Here is a 21227-nt window from a genome sequence, read left to right as displayed (position 1 = left end):
ATACACATACACATTATGAAGTAATTACCACAATCAAGCTAATGAACATATACATCACCTGTTAGCATTACCATTTTCATGTGTATGGTGAGAACACTTAAAGTCTATGCTATCAGCAAATTTCAAATATGCGTGCTATACATGAGATTTTTCAGAACTTATTAATCTAACTGAAACTTTCTGTGCTTTTGCCAAAATATTTGCAAACCATACATCTGTTAAGGGGTTAATGTCCAAAATACGTAAGGAAATCAACCCACTCAATAGCAAAGAATACATTTAACCCACTAAAAAGAAGAGTATAAGCCTGAATAGACATTTCTCCAAAGATGACATGCCAGTGGTCAACTGGCATATAGAAATGTGCTCAGTATCATTAATCAGGGAAATGCAAGTCAAAACCACAATGAGATTACATCACACCTGTTAGAATGACTAACATCATAAAGATAAAAGATAACAAGTGTTCACAGGGATGTGGAGAAAAGGGAATCCTCACACACTGTTGGTAGGAATGTAAATTGGTACAGCCATTATGGAAGACAATATGGATAGTTCTCAAAAAATTAATTTCTTATTTTAATGCTGAATCTCTAATTTTTTTCTGTCCAATTTCAGCAAACAAAAACCTTGACAATTTTTACTATATAAATTAAAATACAATTTAAATTTCTTTATACTCTTGAAAATACAAGTTTTGTTCTCTTAATTTTAACATATGTTAACTCACCACTTACAAAGAAGATTTTAGGTTGGCATTCAGAGGTCCTACTATTTATATTTCTTGTAAATAATTTTATCACTAGACTTCCTAAATAATGAGGAAAGTTTAACTCGGTATATATACACACATGCACACGCAAACGTGGTCCAAGAGAAATTCAGATACTATTCAGGTTAGCTTACTACCCAGTGATTTTTATTTGCTCTTCTTAATAGGTAGAAATGGAAAAGTCATGACCAGGTAAATATGCCAAACCACATATCTAATTCCTATGCATTTCCCATATGTTGGATGAAAGAAGTAAATCTGAAGTGTGATGAGCACGTTACTTTCAATTTAGATATATAACCGTGTTATCTCATATTTGATCTTTTGAAATGCCTTAGGTTGCATTGATAATAAAAGACTTCATGTTACAATTCTTTGGAAACCACACATCCTATGTTTTATAGATTTGACTTCAATATAGAATGCTTTTTTCTGCTTGTAATTCCTAATCTGAATGACCATCATAATCTCTTAGGTTAATTTTAAAATCCCTGATCTATATATCAAAGTTTTCTAATGCACTCTATAAATCAGCTTCAGAATCAACATTTTTGGAATGTTCTCTGGGTGATCCTTTTGTAGCCATCATTTCTGAAGAGTCAGAAACACCATAGGAAAATATAAAATAGTTATAAATAGGTATTTTGCCACTAAGGGTAGACCATTCTCATGACTGAATATGTAAGCATTATTATATTTGGTGTTTTTCTTACCAATCTTTAGTCACCCTCTGATTCTAAGAGCTTTGAGAATGTTGTAAATTCCCATCTCTCAAGTATTCTGCTCAACATTAAAAAATGCTTCAGAGTTAATGTGGCAATATACAAACGTATGTTTCTGAAATGTATTTATACACAACATTTAACAGTTACACTACTCTCAGTTTTGAACCCTTCCTAATTTTTCAAATCTCTGCTTAGGGTCATGTATCATAAGAGCAGAAGTATGGCCCTGGCTGGCTACTCTGGGATAGCACCCAATAGGTGTAGAATTGGCCATAGCTGAGTGAATACATGACTGTTCACCGTCAGCGTTTCTTATTGCTACAGTCTTATTCTGATTCCTATAGAAACACCTGAATTTTCTGTAAAATAACTAGAACTCCTCCATTCTGCCTATAAACATGTTTACTTTCAATCAAAATTCTAACTGTGCATGCTTATGTGAGAACTGAAGTCTCAACAGGTTTCTAACTGACTTTTCCAGATGACATCAGTCTAAAGATGAGGAGCAATGGGATCGCTTCAAGATTACAACTTTATTGTAGTAGTATTTTTATAGAAAATGGAACAAGAAACTTTGAACAATAGTAAAGAGAGACATCATGCATCATATAATGTCTGTCAGGAAGGATTTTCATGAGCTCATGAGGTAATCGGTCTGCAATTGTAATTCTAAGAGCCAAACTTATATGTGCCCTTTGAGTTCTCAGAGCTCTGCTTTTCCTCCTTTGTACTCTGGAACACAAGCAAAAATTCTCCTTAGAGATATGTAAATACCAACACAAGGAAAGAGAGACATTGGTACACAGTCAAAATCATCCCCCAAGGGCAAAATTCTAAGCTTGGAGAGATATCTCTATGTTGACTGCTACAATGTGAAAATTCATATATGTGTTTTGAAACAAGAGCCAGAACATTGTCTCGTTGACACTGGAGTGATTTATCTAGTTATGATAGAGATGAATATAAACTCCAAGACAAATCTCTGTTATTCACATTTTAGAAAGTGGACCCAGGACTCCCATGTGTTAAAATTGCTACTGAAGCATTTGGTTTGCTTGTAATTATTACTTTGACAGAGATTTGCTAGGTTTAAAGAACCTGCAGTCAACTTTAGAACAGAGGGTGGAATAATAAATGATATTTATGAGAAGAGCCAACAGTATCACTTTGATGACTTATTTATTTCTAAAAGGAATATAAAAGATGCTCTAAGTTGCCATATAAAGTTTTTAATTAATTATTTATTTATTTTTGAGACTGAGTGTCGCTTTGTCACCCAGATTAGAGTGCAGTGGCACCATCTTGGCTCACTGCAACCTCCACCTCCCAGGTTCAAGCAATTTGCCAGCCTCAGCCTCCTGAGTAGCTGGGACTACAGACGTGTGCCACCACATCTGGCTAATTTTTGTATTTTTGGTAGAGACGGGGTTTCACCATGTTGGCCAGGCTGGTCTTGAACTCCTGACTTCAGGTGATCCACCTGCCTCGGTCTCCCAAAGTGCTGGGATTACAGACGTGAGCCACTGCACCCAGTCAAATTTCTTAATTTTTATACTGAATTAGATTACTTTAAGTAAATTATGTATTTAAGGAGAAGATACTAATAAGAAATTGGACTAAAGAAAATGCTCCTCTGAGAAACTACAAATATAAATGCAAATATTTACTTTTTTCCCCAAAAGATATCTTCATAAATTTGGACATTTTCTGCTCTGTCTACTTGTGTTGCTATAAAAGAATACCTGAGGCTGGGTGATTTACAAAGAAAAGAATTTTATATGACTCACAATTCTTCAGGCTGTACAAGAAGCATGGCTCCAGCATCTGCTTCTGGTGAGGGCTTCAGGATCCTTTTGCTCATGGCAGAACATGAAGCAGAGCTGGGATGTCCAGTGATCACAAGGTGAGAGAGCAGAAGGAAGGGAGACGGGAAAGAGATACCAGACTCCTTAAAAAAAAAAAAAAAAACAACCAAAACTATGGCGAAATGAATAGAGTAAAAGTCCACTAATGACCCTGAGGAAAACACCACGCCATTCGTGAGGGATCCGCCTCTTTGACCCAAACACCTGCCACTAGGCCCTACCTCCAAAACTGGGAATCTAATTTGACCATTTGGAGGCGTCACATATGTGAACCATAGCAACTTTGTTTTTTTTTTTTTTTCTCATTCATTTCTCTACAAATAACTATCTAACACTTAAGTTGTTTAGTATATGTATATGCTAGATACTTTTTAAAAATGTTTTAAATACATGGATTGATTTAATCCTCACAATAAGGAATTGTGAAATATGGTCTTAATACTCTGATTTTATACATATGGAACTGGGAAACAAAGAAGCTGTATATGGTGGTCAAGATTACAGTCAAGTACAAAGTGTGTGCTGAATTTAGGCAGTCTCACAAGTCTAAACGTGACAATAGCATGAGACTGCATCTCTAATGCTTAAGCACGGGAATTCTAGGGCACAGACTACTTAGAATCAACTGTTGTAGTACTTCAAAAGATTTTAATATCTGTAATTCAAAACATCTTCTTAAAACCCTCTCAGGTATTAGAGCAATTAGGTAGGTTAATTGGCTATTTTAACATCACATAGCCAGTGAATTTTAGGACTAGTAAAATTAAGTGCTTTAAATTCTAGTCACACTTTCTACAGCAATAAAGAGTCTGACTCCATGTTTGATGTTTGAGTGCTGGAAGCTATTTGGCCCCATTTCCATCTCTTGCCCTCTAGCACTTATCAGGGCAAGTTGATAAAAACTACCACAGGTCTCTTGGCAGCAGTGGAAATACAAGCCACATAATCCATAACCCAAAAGCTGCAACATGTTCACAAATCTACCCCCTACTAAGAAAAAGAACTCCAAGCCAACCCTCACCCACTTGCTCGAGTCATTCCAGACTGGCTTCTGTACCAGTCTTGCATGCCCCAGAAAGTCTCTTTTCTTGAATAATAAGTTTCAATGCACATTTGCATCAGTCTCCACATCCACACTAGATTTAGGTGAAGAGTTGATTTATGCCCCTACTGGATTACCACAAATATCTACCAATATCCACATTTCAAGAACTAATTATTAATCATTTTCATTATATAATTATGAAGTTAGCAGATACAGGTAATAGTTTGCCCAATTTGGTCATGTATTCATACATATTAGCAATGAAAATTTCACTTTTCTTTTAACAAAGAAATACATGATTCGATTTTAAGTATGCTACCATATAGTAAAAAATTTAGGAATAGTAGCTAATAATAAAATCGCCCAATATCGTAAAATCAGGTAACTTTTAATCAGTTATGCAGTCCCTAAAAAATAGTATTATTATATAATCCACCAATTTTACTTGAAATAATTGAAAGCAGGAACTCAGATATTGTGTACCCATTTTTATAGCAATATTATTCACAATAGCCAAAAAGTGTGAGAAAGTTAAATGTTCAACTTAACTGTATTCTGTTAGTGTGAGTATACAATGAAATATTATTCAGCCTTAAAAAGGAATGAAATTCTGATACGTGCTATAATATAGATTAACCTTGAAGACATTATCTTATGTAAAATAAGCCACACATAGTAGGACAAATTTTATTTTATGCATATTTGACCACAACAAAAAGCAGCTAAAAATTATCCCAATGCAATCAAGTCTGTTGTTTTATTACATTTACATTTTTAAAAATATACATATATATGAGTTTTTAATGCCTTTGCACGTATTCTGAAACCTAAACAAGACTTTCCTTGCAAATGAACACTAAGGATTGAGTGTCTTTGGCTCTAATAGAGAGACTCTATTTCTAATAAAGCTTGTGAATAAAGAATATTCCCTTTGCACTGATTGATAAAAGATTGTTGCCAGTACTGACTTCTCAGAAGAAATTAAGGTAACTATTTACTTTTTTTATTTGCCTCCTCCCACAACGTGATGTAATATGACAAAAAAGGACAAGACAAAGAATTGCATATTACAGTTAATATTAAATATTAGAATCATTCTTCTATCTATATAGAATTTATGATTTATTAAAAAGTATTAAATACCCTGGGAATAATAAGTATAATTTTCTACCTGAATCTAATTTTTTTCTACTTTAATAGAAACCTTATAATCGGTACATATTAACAAAGAAGATAAAAAAATGCTTTCTACTTACATACAAGAGATCAAATCTTATAAAATATCCACAAAATGATACACATAAAAATCTTGAAGTAAAATAGATATTTCATTTCTTACATGCATACATGGTAAAAAAATGCACCCTTCTCATTAGAAAATATCTTGATATCAAAGAGAGCAGGGTGTTGGATATGAGATTAACTCTTCTCGTTCTTTTACGAGATTATCATGGATCTTTATACAGTTTCTGAAATATAAACAAAACCAGCATTATTTGGGGTGGATAGGCAAGGAAGACCCTGGGGTCACTAACGCTGTGAAGAGATGTAGCCACACTACAATAATAAATTCTCCTACCATTTATCTCTACAGACATATTCCATATCAGCAGAAGTGATCATTTCAATGAGAAGGTTTTAGGTCGTCTTTGCAACCCAGCTGGCCAATTCCTTCTATATCTTCATTCCAATAGCTTTAACATCAGGGCAGAAAACCCTCTGGTAATCCTAACTTCCTTCAACTTCTTTCAGAAAACAGATGCTTGCAGTGCAATAATAAGACACGTTTATCTGTTGTGAACTCATAGAATCTGAAGCCTTGTCTTTTCTCTTTTTTTTTAATTTTTATTTTATTTTATTTTTTTGAGAGATGGAGTCTCACTATGTTGCTCAGGTTGGTCTCCAACTCCTTGCCTCAAGCAATCCTCCTGCCTCAGCCTCCCCATGGCCCACATGCCCAGGCTGCTTCTTAAATAAAATGTTTGAAGAATGCAAACTCCTCTACTCTCTTTTTGAACAAATTCTGAATTAGTCGTCTGTGTTTCTATGCACTCTAAGAAGTTCATTTTGACTATGTATAATTATATTATGATAATATGGTAGTATTATATTTCACTCGAACTGGGATGGAATTTTGCTTGTGTAACATGTTTGCTTTTTATGTGTGCTTTATTATGGCACGTTAGTACTTCATCCAGTATTGTGTAATCTGAAATCAAAGTAATTTTGCCTATGTAACTGAATAATCTGTTTTTTGTCTTCTCCAATATCCTGGGGTTTTAGTGCCTAATTGGAAAACTGGCACCTTTACATTCTGGGGGGGGAGAAAATAACTGTTTTAATGATTCATAAGCATTTAGTCAGAAGAACTTAAAGAGCATTTTATTTTTTAATAGCTTTCCCATGTGTCCAAGAGTTATTCTAAGGTTGTCCCAGAAACATTATATGTTCATAACTATGGAATCCACAGTAGCTTGAAAGATTTTGTGTTTTTTTTTAACACCAAACTAGATAATTGTCTTTAAACAAAAAGTATGCTTTGCAAGGAAGAAACATCTATTTTGACAGTTTCTCAAAATTGAATGCTTCTTTTCTTACTAATAAAATAAATTACATAAACCATCAATTAATAGGGAAGGTCAAAATCAAATTTTCAGACACTTCTTGTTTCAATATGAATTGTCCAAAACTTATACCATCACCATATTTAGACTAGGAAAAATAAATGAGATTGGTGTGGTATAAGGAACACTGAGTTCTAGCACCATGTTTATTAATGCTTTAATGAACTTGTGTAAGAAATTTAATCGCTATGTGCTTGTTAACATATAAGAAATGGGAATAATGTTCAATATATTAAACATTTTTGAGGGTGTCTGTGTGATGTAGAATTGCAGATTAGAAAAGGGTGCTAGTTCTTTAGTCCCTTTTCTGTACCTTTCCCATTGCATGTTTCCCTCAGATGTGTTGGCCATACCTGTCTCTCAAACCCGTACCAAAGAGCCCTGCAAACTGCTCCTGTCTCCTGCCACTACTTCAGAATTCATATAAAGCTGCTGAAAGGGTGGGGTCATGCAACCCAGATCACAGGGAGTTAACTCCCTTTGAGCATACTTGAATAAATGGCATATGGGAAATTGGAGGAACTAGTAGACAAAAATCTGTTTCGCTTCTCCTCTTCAATAGATTCTTCCAGTCCTGAGTTTTCTGCAAGGCCTCTGTAGAGATGTCTCAAAATGTCTGAGTGACTTCTTGACTCTCCTCATGAGCAATAGCAAGCTTAAGAAAGCACCATCTTGCTGGGGAAAAAAGACTATTACTCATGAACTTTTAAAAATAAAGTTCTCTAAGTGGTACCATAGGAGATGTTCAGAGTGATTAGGGATACGTGGTATTCCTAGTTTAGCAGCTGCCCTAGTACAGGGACATTCAAGAATGTTTGTAGGAGGATGTTTTAAATGAGACTTGTCCACTATTTAGGAATTGTCTTGGGTAAAGAGACGTCCATTAGAGACATCACCATATTTAAGGATCTCCACAAGCAGAAGAGGGTATGGCAGGAGAACATGAGAGATTATGAGGGGGAGGCATATATCGTAGTTAAAAAACCAAACTATGATAACAAAAAATCATAAAGTACTTTTAAGTCTTTATTTTGGTATAATTACTTTAACATGAAACAAGACATTTTAGCATATTTGCAATTAAGATAATATTTCAACGGCCTTTTTTGAGCTTGAACTGGATGTTCTATTTTTTGTATTTTTATTTCTCCTTTGTTTTATTTGCATCCTTGGGCTCAACTGTAAAATTATGGCTTATACTTTTAACACGTTTTCTTTGCCATAAAGCAAACCTCTGAAGGGATATACTTCATGCATTATAGCAAATGATATTTTTATAATAGGCACCATTTATTTTATGCAGTTTAAAATACATTGCAATTTTTAAATGACAATCAAGTAAAAATATCTTTCCTCATAGATTTTTGTATCTCATTCACTTTGCCAGTTTTCATAGTGCTAATCCAAAGGAAGATCCTTCTTTTATTTTTCTACTTAGAAGTCTTAATACACCATTAAGAGCAAGACCTAAAAGATGTATGTGGTCCATTACAAGTCCATGTGAACTAGTTTTGTTTTGGCTAATCATTTAAACCAATAGAAAACAATTTTAGAAGTTGTTTAACTTGTTTTGGCTCACTATGTTAGTGTCTACAAAGAAAATGATGACATTCAGGTCTCAAGTACAGGGAGACTTCAAGATGACTGACTGGAGGTGCCTGGCACTTGCCTTCTCCACAAACAAGGACCATAACATTTGTAATATTATTGTGTTGCTGTCTGTCTCATTTCTTAGGTCTAGTAGCATTTGCTTTATAAATTTGGGAGCTCCAGTAGGTGCATATATATTTAGAGTTTTGATATTTTCTTGTTTGTCTAGTCCTCTTATCATCATATAATGTCCTTCTTTGTCTTTTTAACTGTTTTTGCTTAAAAGTCTATTTTGTCTTATATCTGAATAGATAATCCTTCTGGCTTTTGGTGTGCATTTGCATGGAATACCTTTTTCATCCCTTTACCTTAAGTTAATGTGAGTTTTTATGTGTTAGATGAGTCACTTGAAGACACCAGATACAGGGTTGGTGGATTCTTATCCTTTCCGTCATTCTGTATCTTTTAAGTGTAGTATTTAGGCCATTTACATTCAACATTAGTATTGAGATGTGAGTTACTATTCTATTCATCATGTTAGTTGTTGCCTGAATACCAGGTATGTGTTTTAATTTGTTGTGTTATTGCTTTATGGGCCCTGTGAGATTTATGCTTTAAGGGGGTTCTACTTTGGTGTACTTTGAGGTTTTATTTTAACATTTGAAACTCTTTTTAGCAGTTCTTATAGTGCTGTCTTGGTAGTGGTAAATTCTCTCAGCATTAATTTGTCTGAAAAAGATTGTACCTTTCCTTTATTTATGAAACTTAGTTTTGCTGGATACAAAATTCTTGGCTAATTATTGTTCTGTTTAAGGAAGCTAAAGATAGAACCCCAATCCCTTCTAGCTTGTAGGGTTAGAGAAATCTGTTGTTAATCTGATAGGTTTTCCTTTATAGGTGACCTGATGCTTTTGCCTTACAGTTCTTAAGATTCTTTCCTTCATCTTGCCTTTAGATAACATAATGGCTACCTGCCTAGATGATGATCCTTTTGTGGTTAAATTCCCTGGGTGTTCTTTGAGCTTCTTATGTTTGAATGTCTAGTTCTCTAGCAAGGCATGGAAGTGTTCCTTGATTATTTGATCAAATAAGTTTTCCAAACTTTTAGATTTATCTTCTACCCCGAGAACACCAATTATTTTTGGGTTTGGTCATTTTACATAATTCCAAACTTGGAGGCTTTATTTTTTAAATTCTTTTTCCTTTGTCTTTGCTGGATTGGGTTAATTTGAAAGCCTTGTCTTTGAGCTCTGAAGTTCTTTCTTCTACTTGTCTGATTGTATTGTTGAAACTTTCCAGTGTATTTTGCATTTCTCTAAGTGTGTCTTTCATTTCCAGAAGTTGTGATTGTTTTTATTTATGCAATCTGTTTCTGGATTTTTTTTTTTTTGTCCATATCCGGTTTTTTTTTTTTTTTTTTTAATGTATTTAAGTTGTTTTTCACCATTCTCTGGTCTTTCTTTGAGTAGCTTAATAATTGACCTTCTGTTTTCTTTCTCTAGCAATTCAGATATTTCCTCTTGGTTTGAATCGATTGCTGGTGAACTAGTGTGATCTTGGGGTGTTAAAGAATCTTGTTTTCTCATGTCACCGGAATTGTTTTTCTAGTTTCTTCTCAATTGGGTAGATCATGTCAGAGGGAAGATCTGGGGTTCAATGGCTGCTGTTCAGATTCTTTGTCTCATAGGGTACTCCCTTAATGTGGTGCTCTCTCCCTACCCCTAGGGATGGGGACTTTCTGAGAGCTAGACTGCAGTGATTCTTATTGCTCTTCCAATCTAGCCACCCAGCAGAGCTAGCAGGCTCTGGGCTAGTACTGGGGAGTGTCTGCAAAGAGTCCTGTATTATGAATCTGTCTTCAGGTCTCTCAGCCAGGGATACCAGCACCTATTCCAGTGAAAGTGGCAGGGGATTGAAGTGGACTCTGTGGGGATCCTTGGTTGTAGTTTTGTTTAGTGCACTGGTTTTCTCGAATGCTAGCTGTGCTAGCAGTAAAGTTGTCATGGGAACAGACTCAGAACCTCTGGTTAGCCAGGAAGTAACAGGTGGTGGAATTAGCTGTTTTGTTTTTTTCTCCTTTCTTGAAGCAGGATTGTTCTTTTATGAGTTGCTGTAATGGCTTAAGTTGGTTGGCTTCCAGCCAGGAGGTGATGCTTTAAAGAGAGCATCTAGTATAAGGGTGATATAAGCTTGCCCTACGGTCACCTGGATAAGTATTCGGGTTTCTCGGGTGATGGGTGGGGCCACAGAGCTCCCAAGAGATTAAGTCTTTTTTCTTTGACTAGCAACATGGGTAAAGAAAGACTCGTAGGCAGGGATACGATTATGTGTGTCTGAGCTCATACTCTCCTTGGGCAAGGCTTGTTGTGGTTGTTGTGCAGGATCAAGGTGAGGTTCTCAGGCCAATGGAGTTATGTTCCCAAGGGGGTTATGGCTGCTTCTTCTGTGTCATACAGGATGTCAGGGAAGTGAGGAGAAGCTGGCAGTGACAAGCCTCACCCAACTTCCACACAGCCAGCAAGGCCAGTCTCACTCCCACCATGCCCCACCAACAGCACCAACTTTGTATTCAGGTAGACTGTGAGCTGGGCTGAGATCTTGCCTCAGGCTACAAGCTTCCCTGATGAGAAAGTAAGCAAGGCTTTCAAGCCTTACCCCTCTCCACCTGCCTCAGCTTCTGTGATCATATCAGCATCTCCCATTTGCCTCCCCTTACAATCAGATTCTGCCCAGGAAAATTTGTGCTTGATCAAAATTATTGCAAACCTCAGCTGAAAGTTTCCTTCTCCCTGTGGTCTTTTCCCAATTCTGATGGCAGCCCTCCCCAAGGACCACTGTGAGATATAGTCATAAATAGTTTCCCTGGGGACTGGGAGTGCCTTTAGGGCTCTTCTTGCTGCTGCTTTCACTTTTATATTTTGCTCATCTCTCTAAATTCATTTCAGCTCTAAGTAAGGTTAAATCCTTTTCTGTGATATGGATTTTCAGGTTCCTCAGTGAGGATGTGTGTTCAGAGGAGGACTTGCCCCCTCTCACACTTTGGGCACTCACAGATTATTGGCTGTGTCACTGAGTTTGCAGTGGCAAGCCAGTTCTTTCAAAGGGTCTGTGAATTCTTTTGCTTTTCTTGGTATGTTCCTGTGGTAGTTCTTGGAGCAAAAGTTCACAATGTGTGTCTCTACATTGCCATTTTCTCTGTCCAAGTGGGAGCTGCAAGTTAGTTCTGCTCTTTATCTGCCATTTTCCCCCTCAGTTCCTAAATCTATGTATTTATAGACAACAAATTTTCAACAAATGTGCCAAGAACACACACTGGGCAAAGGACTTCCTCTTCAAAAATACTGAAAGGAAAATTAGATATACATATGCAGAAGAAGGAAACTAGACCCCTATCTCTCATAATATAAAAAAGCCAGCTCAAAATCGATAAAACATTTAAACATGAGACCTAGACCTTCTGCTAGAAGAAAACATAATGAAAACACTTCAGGACTAGATACATATTTTATGGCTAAATCTTCAAAAGCACAGGCAACAAAAATAGGAATATACAAATGAGATAATAGTAAACTAAAACATTTCTGCACAGCATAGAAAACAATCAACAAAATGAAGAGACAACTTGTTAAATGTGAAAAAATATTTGCAAACTACTCATTTGACAAGAGACTAATATCCAGAATATACAAAGAACTCAAACAACTCAGCAACAACAAAAATCCAAATGATTTTATTAAAAAGTGGGCAAATGATCTGAATAGAGGTATCTCAAAAGATGACATACAAATTACCAAGGAGTATATTTAAAAATGATCAATATAACTAATCAGGTAAATGCAAATCAAAACCAAAATGAGATACCATCTCACCGCAATTAAAATGGCTTTTTCCCAAAGGACACAAATAAATAAAACTACCATACAATCCAGCAATGTCACTACAAAGTACTTATCTGAAAAAAGGATTCAGTGTATCAAAGGGATACCCATACCATCATGTTTATTGCAGCACTATTCACAATAGCCAAAATATGGATTCAATCTAAATGTTTATCAATGAATGAATTAATTAGAAAGATGGCATATCTACACAATGAAACACAACAATTCTGTTGTTTGCAGCAACATGGATGGAACTGGAAGTCATTAAGTGAAATAAGTCAGACACAAAAAATAAATGCTGCAATGTCTCACTCATATGCAGAAGCTAAAATAATTGATCTCATGGAGAAGAAAGATAATTATCACAGTGTGAAAAAGGAGGTAGGGAATGAAAAGAGGTTGATTAAAAACAGTTAAGTAGAAAGAGTAAGTTCTAGAGTTTGATATCACATTAGAGTGACTATAGCTACAAAAATTGATTGTATATTTCAAAATAGAAGAAAAAATTTGAAATGTTCCCAACACAGAAAATGTTCAGTGTTAGAAGAGATGGATATCCTACATACCATGACTTGATAATTATACATTGTATGCATGTATCAAAATATCAAATCTATACTCATCTATCAATAACATAATTTGAGCAAAGAAGAAAACAGCAAAAAATTTAAGGCTCACGTACTACAAGTTAACTTCCTCTCAATCAAAATAAATCACGTTATATATCATTCACTAACTTTATGTGATATTATATTAAATGTGGGCATTAAGGTTACTGTAGTCCTATTAGAATATGGTCATTAAGCATCTTAATGGTCAAACTGTGAAACAAAGTCATTTATTTGTTCTCCCCTTCCATATATATATATGTACTATTTATATAGTAATTAATAAAACAAATATGAATGCAAAAAGTGAGTGAATTTTCTATTAATTTAGAATTGGCTATTGTTCAGATTTGAAATTCTCCTCTGCTTCATTTTGAAATAATTTAAACTTATTTAATTTAAAATAAAATACTTTTAGCCATTTTATTTTAAGAAAATTTATGAAATCTGCCTCAAAACATCTGGAGAAGTGATCTAAACCTTTAAAAGGAAACTTCTAAATGGATAATCTTTAATACAATTGGCTTGAAGAGTGATGTTGTTATTTTTTATCATTATGAACATCGTTTATTTCTAGACATGGTCCACCACACACCACTTTCAGTTATATGAAAAGTAGAGGGAAGATAAGAATAGAAATAAAAAAGTCAAGAGCCAGTCACAGTTTTATATTAGAGTTAAATCTAAAGACAGACTTGTAAGACAGAGGATGGAATTCTTAATATGAGCAATGAGCACCGTTTTCATTGCATAAAAGTCTGAACAGAATAGATAGCCAGTTGATGAGTGTAATTTTTTTCTGGAAATTGTAATATCTGTAATTGTAATATCTATCCTTTCCACACACATTCACATATCTACCATTAAAGAAGGTAGACTAGGCATAAGAAATCATATTTTTTAGGAAAAACAAGGTAAGAGCCACACTGACTATTGTGAGATGGTATCTCATTGTGGTTTTGATTTGCATTTCTCTAATAATCAGTGATGTTGAGCTTTCTTTCTTGTGATTGTTAGCCATATGTATATCTTCTTTTGAAAAGTGTTTATGTCCTTTGCTCACTTTTTTATTGGGTTGTTTGTTATTTTTATTGTAAATTGGTGTAAGTTCCTTAAAGATGCTGGATATTAGAAAGGTCAGATTGGCTATTATTAAAAAGTCAAAAAATAACAGATGCTGGTGATGTTGTGGAGGAAAGGGAACACTATTTTTTTTTTTTTTTTTTAAGACAGAGTCTTGCTTTGTCATCCAGGCCGGAGTGTAGTGGCGTGATCTCAGCTCACTGCAACCTCCACCTCCTGGGTTTAAGAAATTCTCCTTCCTCAGCCTCCTGAGTAGCTGGGATTACAGGAGCCTGCCACCATGCCTCACTAATTTTTGTATTTTTAGCAGAGATGGGGTTAGTAGAGACAGCAGAAAACGGAACACTTACACACGTTGGTGGGAGTGTAAATGAGTTTAGCCATTGTGGAAGAGAGTAGGGCAATTCCTCAAATATCTAAAGACAGAACTACCATTTGACCCAGCAATCTCATTATCTCATATATATGGAAAGGAATATAAATTATTCTATTATAAACACACATGTACATGTATGTTCATTGAAACACTATTCACAAGAACAAAGACATGGAGTCAATCTAAATATGCATCAGTGATAGACTGGATAAAGAAAATGTGATATATATACACCATGGAATACTATGCAGCCATAAAAAAGAACAAGATCATGTCCTTTGCAGAAACATGAATGGAGCTGGAGGCTATCTTCTTTAGCAAACTAACACAGAAACAGAAAACAAAATACCACATGTTCTCACTTATAAGTAGGAGCTAAATGATGGAATGCATGGACACATAGAGAGGAACCACAGATATTGGAGCCTATCAGAGGGTGGAGATTGGGAGTGGGAATGACTGTAACTCATCCTGCCATGCTCTTGTGAGACTAAAAGCCTACTGGAACTTCCAAGTGCTCCATGTACCACTATAGGCCCTAACCAAAACTATCTGTGGTCACATGCACATCTAGTTTAAATGGGCACCCCGGGCTTGTGTCTGCTGAATGGCCTGCTTTTAGTCCCAACTGTGAAAGGGAGCTGAGCTCCTATGTTTATTAATAAAGAAGCAGTTAGTAACTGCATCTGCTGCCCTTCAGCCTCACAAGAGCGTGGCAGGACAAGTTACAGTCATCTTGCGGCTGACTTGCCCAATAGTAGGGTGGGTACATTCATGAGTAATGACCCCCCGGAATGGAAAGGCACAGACATCCACCTTGCAAAGTGGGGTGGCTACTTAGAGCAGTGGAGTACGCAGAGTACAAGTCCCTTAGCAGCAGAGTTATAAGAGGGCTTGGGACCTGTAGTCCTAATGCAAGATAAGGCCATGAGGCCTGAGGCACCCCTAGAGCCTGAGTCATCAGCATTTAAAGAAGAGCATCCCTACTCTCCTAATGGGGCATGGAACACAAATGGGTCTAGCCAGGGTGCTACTGGTGCCTGGACCGCTGCAGTTCAACTTAATACTGACACCGTATGGTTTGAAACCAAGTGTAGGCAGAGGAGCTAATAAGCTGAACTCAGGGCAGTGTAAATGGTAATCACCAAAGACATAATCTGCGCCAATATGGTAATCTGCACTGACTGCTGGGCACTTTATCAAAGCTAATGTATGTCACAGGCCTGTGTGCACAGAGCCTATGTATAAGGCCTGTGTCAAGCCTATATGTATGTATCTGGCGTGTGTGTGTATACGTATCGGGCCAGGCTTATGTGTATGTATCAGGCCAGACTTATGTGTTAAGCCTATGTGTATGTATCGGACCTATGCACCCAAAGGCTATATGTTAGGCTTATGTGTAAAGCCTATGTGTATGTATTGAGCCTGTGTGCCCAAAGCTTATGTGTTGGATGTGTGTGTCCAGAGCCTATATGCCAAACCTGTGTATTGGGCCTGTGTGCCCAAAACCTATGTCTCTCCCAGCCTAGGGGCTGGAATGTAAGGTACATGGTTGTGCTTTGGTCAAGGAATAGGCCGAGGTAAGCATGCGGGCCAGGATGACTCAGCGAGTTTAGGGTGCAGGCGCATACTCCACTTGTTACATAATCTGTTTGTGTACACTTATACTTGGCTCTGAGCCACTATTGTTTGAAAAGGTATAACTTCCCCGACACTGTATAGGCTCAGTTCTCACTGGTGCCCAGAGAGAGAGTAACACTGCTTACCCCTGTAGAGCTGGCCGCCTTGAAGGTAGGCGGAGCGGAGCCAGGAACTGACCTGTGCACAGAGGGAAAGAATTAAGCTGCTGACCCTGTAGTTGGCCTTGCAGGTCAGGGAGTGCGGCTGAAAGTTTGGGGGCAGCAGGAGCCACAGAACTGGCTGCTGAGAGGAGCCACAGAGCCAGAGCAGTTAGCGGAGGTAAATGCAGACAGTGTGAGAGAGCTGCTAATGAGGGAGCTGGTGAATAAAGCTGTATTTCACCAGCCTATGGCCCCCCAAGTGTTCTTTCAGCTATCTGCGCATCCACTCACTCCCCTCGGACCTCAGCTGGGGCCACAACCTGACCCTGAACCTGACATTTGGCATTGTTGTGAGCCTAACAATGAATAAAATTTCTATTTTATATTTTTGTATTAAAATTCTTAATTGATTGAGTCAAAAGGCAAAGAAAACCATTATGTAAACAGTTTTTTTTTTTTTTTTTTTGAGACAGAGTCTCGCTTTATCGCCCAGGCTGGAGTGCAGGGGCCAGATCTCAGCTCACTGCAAGCTCCGCCTTCCGTGTTTTATGTAAACAATTTTTAAGAGTCTTCTGAGTACAAGAACAAAGGAAGATATACAATAGTTTTTAAGCGTTTTCAATAATAGTAATTCCAAATATTGTAGAGATTGTTGGAATTTAGAGTTTATTTTAATATATAAAGTATGGAATATACAATATATAATATATACAGAATATTTAATATATAAACTATGGAATTTAGACTTTATTTTAATATGTAAAATATGGCTTTATTCAGTAGCTCTCTCAGCAGCTCTCTCACAGTGTCCACATTTATCTCGGCTATCTGCTATATACATTGCATATATAAATTCATAATTTTGATATTTATAACCACATTAGTCCTTACATAAAACAATACATTTGTTGTATTTAGTGATATACCTAAAAAAATTAGTCTCAGCAAAGGTACTTTCCCCAGATTATGCAGATGGTAGTTGAAAGACAAAGTTAAATCCAACTTTTTTCTCCTTGCATGCATTGTTGTTTGCAGCATATTTGTTGCCTCATTACACCTCATCTAATTCATAAGAAAATTAGAAATGTTAGAGTATTTATTTAGTTTTTAGTATCTCATAGGGTTTTAAAAAATACATTAGCACAAAGTAGAGTTTAGTACAACAAAAGACAGAGCCAAATAACATTTGGATACACGACGACTAATATTCTTTGGCAATGATGGTAATATCCTCTCATCCATTCAAGTTGGGAGTCTCAAATAATTTCATTACTCACATTATTCACATTCAGTTTTCTCCTCAATTTTACCACCAACGTCAGCTTAATCAGTTCCTGCCTTTCAATTCCAATTGCTTTCACTTGGCTCATTACTGTTCTACACCACTACAAGAGCATTAGCCTCTGAAGTCGGAATTAACAAAGGGCAGGCATCAAAAGGTGTACGGAAGTCAAATCTGTTACAGATGTATTGTGTTAAGTTGATATGCCTTCTGTTAAGTAAACATGTATCCTGTTAAGTTGAATGAGCCTCCCATTAGCTTCAATGTGTTCTGATGTGTCCCGATAGGATGATAAATACCACTTGAGCCTTGAATATCAGCTAGGGGAAAGTTGCTTGGCACATCATTGGAACTCTTGCCCTTAGTTGAAAGATCTCTGAGACTTGGGGGATATTAGGAATTAATATAACAAAGACACATTTATTCTAAGTTTCGAGTGCTGTGTCCTAAGATTAGTAAACTGTGGAATCATGCAGTCATATTCTAAAGAGTAGCTTATGTAAATGATAAAACTGTAATATGTGTAGAACAACAAACAGACTCCATTTGTAACAAGCTTTTAATTTGTCTCCTACTGGGCAATTTCTAATCCTACACACAACTGATAATGGAGTCTATTTGTAGCTACCGGACACAGAATGACAAGTAAGACATGGTCTCTGCTTTGAAGAATATAGAGATGGATGGAGACTATACACTTCCAACAATCAAAATGCAATGTGGCGTGTGCTGCAATAGAACTATGAACCAATTTACTTACCTGTGAGTAACTCAGTTGATCTTATTGTGTAAGGTCATAGAAAAGGAATCCATAAAAGATCATGGAGAGGTCAATTTTTCATTGTAATTATTATAACCATTATGACTTGTGAAACAATGAAAAGGTGGTGAAATATGTTAGAAAGATGTAAAAAATACACGCTAAAATTTATGTATCAATAGTATAGCATGTTCAAAGACAATAGAGAAGTTCCCTGTGCCTGGAGCCTTATGGATGGAAAAGAGAAAGGGGAAAATAAATGGAGAGCAAGTATGAGCTCCTGAAAGGGTGTATTGCTGTGGGTAGTAGAATATCATTATAGATTGTTATGGAATATCATTAATAGTTGTTTGTATTAAAGGGATAACACTGTCACTAATTAAGAGAACTCAGAGAGATGTGCAGAGATATTAAAAGCAAGTAAATGGCTTAGGGGTCTCTAGTAATAGTCACAAAGTTGAGTAAGAATGGGGAAAATAATTGATACATTACTTTGTGGAACATTGTTAGGATGTGTTCTTTAGGAGATATTGAATACATCCAGGATGATATTCAGGTTCCAGATTTGTTTTAATTGAATGCATGAGAGTAAAACTAATTGAGAGTTAATGTAGAAAGTCGAGGTTAGGGAAGTGATTATATGGTCAATTTTAGAAAGATGCAGCTTGAAGTGTTTAGAGAATTTTTTTTTCGAATCTTTTCTGTTGTAATAATGTTAGGTTTACAGAAAAGTCACAGGATATTACAAAATTTTCATATACCTTTCACTCAGCTTCCCCTAATATAAACATATTTTACTAATTGTATTCATTTTCTATTACTTTGAAAGCAAAGTGCCACAAATTTAATGGCTTATACCAACACAAATTTATTAACTTATAGTTCACATGTCCAAAATGGGTCTCACTAGGCCAACATCACATTATTACCAGAGTTACTAACCTTTCTGGAGTCTCTAGGGGATAATCTAAATTCTTGTTTTGCCAGCTTGTAGACAACCACCTGCCATTCTTGGCTTGTGGTCCCCTTTCATCTTCAAAGAGAGCAAGGGCCAGTTGCATTACTCTCATCAACAGTTTCTCATATCACATTAATCTGATATAGTGTATTTTACTTTCTTTTGCCACATTTGAGGAACACGGGATTACACTGGGTCCAACTGGGTAAACCAAGATCATCTACCAATTTAATGCCAATGTATTAGCGAATCTGAATTCTATTCGCTACCTTAATTCCCTTTGTCATGTAACTTCATATATTTACACAAGGTTCCAGGGATTAAGACAGAGATATCTTTGGAGGGTAATTATTCAGCCTACTGTGGTACTTTGGTCAAAAGGAATTTTTTGCATTGCACCAATTTTTCTATTATGGCTTTTCAGTACTATTTTATGTACAGCAGGTGAAACCTCATTGGTACCCTGCCAAAACAGGTTTGGCTACAATATTTTTTGTAAAACGAATTTCAAATTATAGGATGGCTATTCACAGTTCTCATCTTCTATGAATCCTCCCCACATGAAATATCCCAATCACTCTGAGAGCTGTGATGTCCTAGGAGAACATGCAATATAAAGATAATCAAAAAACTCTCTTATTTTAAAACATAATAATTCTGCATGATGAGTTAATTTGGGACTTTCTTTTCTTTACGGTGTTCATTTTTTTTAACCTATAGGAAACACTTATCACTACTTTTATTGTTCCACTTGAATTTATCATTTTTCTCTGGCTTACTCAATATCTGCCTAACAAATCTTCCTACTAAAATGATTTCCCATCACACTATGTCTTCCAAACAATGGCTCAAAGTATCTTTTTTAATGTATTGTGTTCTTTCCCCAATCTTCCAATGGCTTTCATTCACAGTAAGAATAAAATTGTACCTTTCTGTCCTGAACTGAAAGACTGAACACGATCTTGATCACCTTCTAGACCTTATCTTTCACCACCATCTGCCTGGTTTATTCTGTTCCTCAAGTCCACCAAAAGCATGCTGCCCTCAAGTTTTTCTACCTGCTATTTCTTCTGCTTGGAATATTCTTCCTCTAGGTATGTATAGGCTTGCTCCTTACTCCTTACACTTTCTGTTCCAAAGTCACCTTTTTATAAGATTGTGAAAAAAATAGATCTAAAATTAAAAGCCCTACAAGAAATACCAGTATTTTCTTTCCTCTTCCCTTTAGTAAAATATCATTTAGTGCTGTTTGAATATTTGCTTTAAATATTAGTTACAATTAAAGCTAATTATGTTCAATCAATATAATAGTTAATATTTTCAATCATTTGAAGGTTTCTAGATGTCAAACATTTTTCTAAGCATTTTAGATGTATTGAATAATTTGTTTCCAGAAATTCTCTAAGCTAGACATCATTTTTATCTTCATTCTACAGATGAGTAAACTGAGGCTCAAAAATATAGTTTTTTTTTCCTGAGGCTAGCCATTTAATGGAAATGCCATCCAACCTTACTGGGATGCTTCTGGATTACATAATGCTCACCCTTGTCTTATGTAGTCTCTGATACAGGCATTTTATTTTTTTTTATTTTTTTTTATTATACTTTAAGTTCTAGGGTACATGTGCATAACGTGCAGGTTTGTTACATATGTATACATGTGCCATGTTGGTGTGCTGCACCCATCAACTCGTCAGCACCCATCAATTCATCATTTATATCAGGTATAACTCCCCAATGCAATCCCTCCCCCCTTCCCCCTCCCCATGATAGGCCCCAGTGTGTGATGTTCCCCTTCCCGAGTCCAAGTGAGCTCATTGTTCAGTTCCCACCTATGAGTGAGAACATGCGGTGTTTGGTTTTCTCTTCTTGTGATA

The sequence above is a fragment of the Piliocolobus tephrosceles genome, chromosome X (assembly GCF_002776525.5).
Source record: "Piliocolobus tephrosceles isolate RC106 chromosome X, ASM277652v3, whole genome shotgun sequence".
Taxonomy (NCBI): domain Eukaryota; kingdom Metazoa; phylum Chordata; class Mammalia; order Primates; family Cercopithecidae; genus Piliocolobus; species Piliocolobus tephrosceles.
This window is presented reverse-complemented; position numbering follows the sequence as displayed.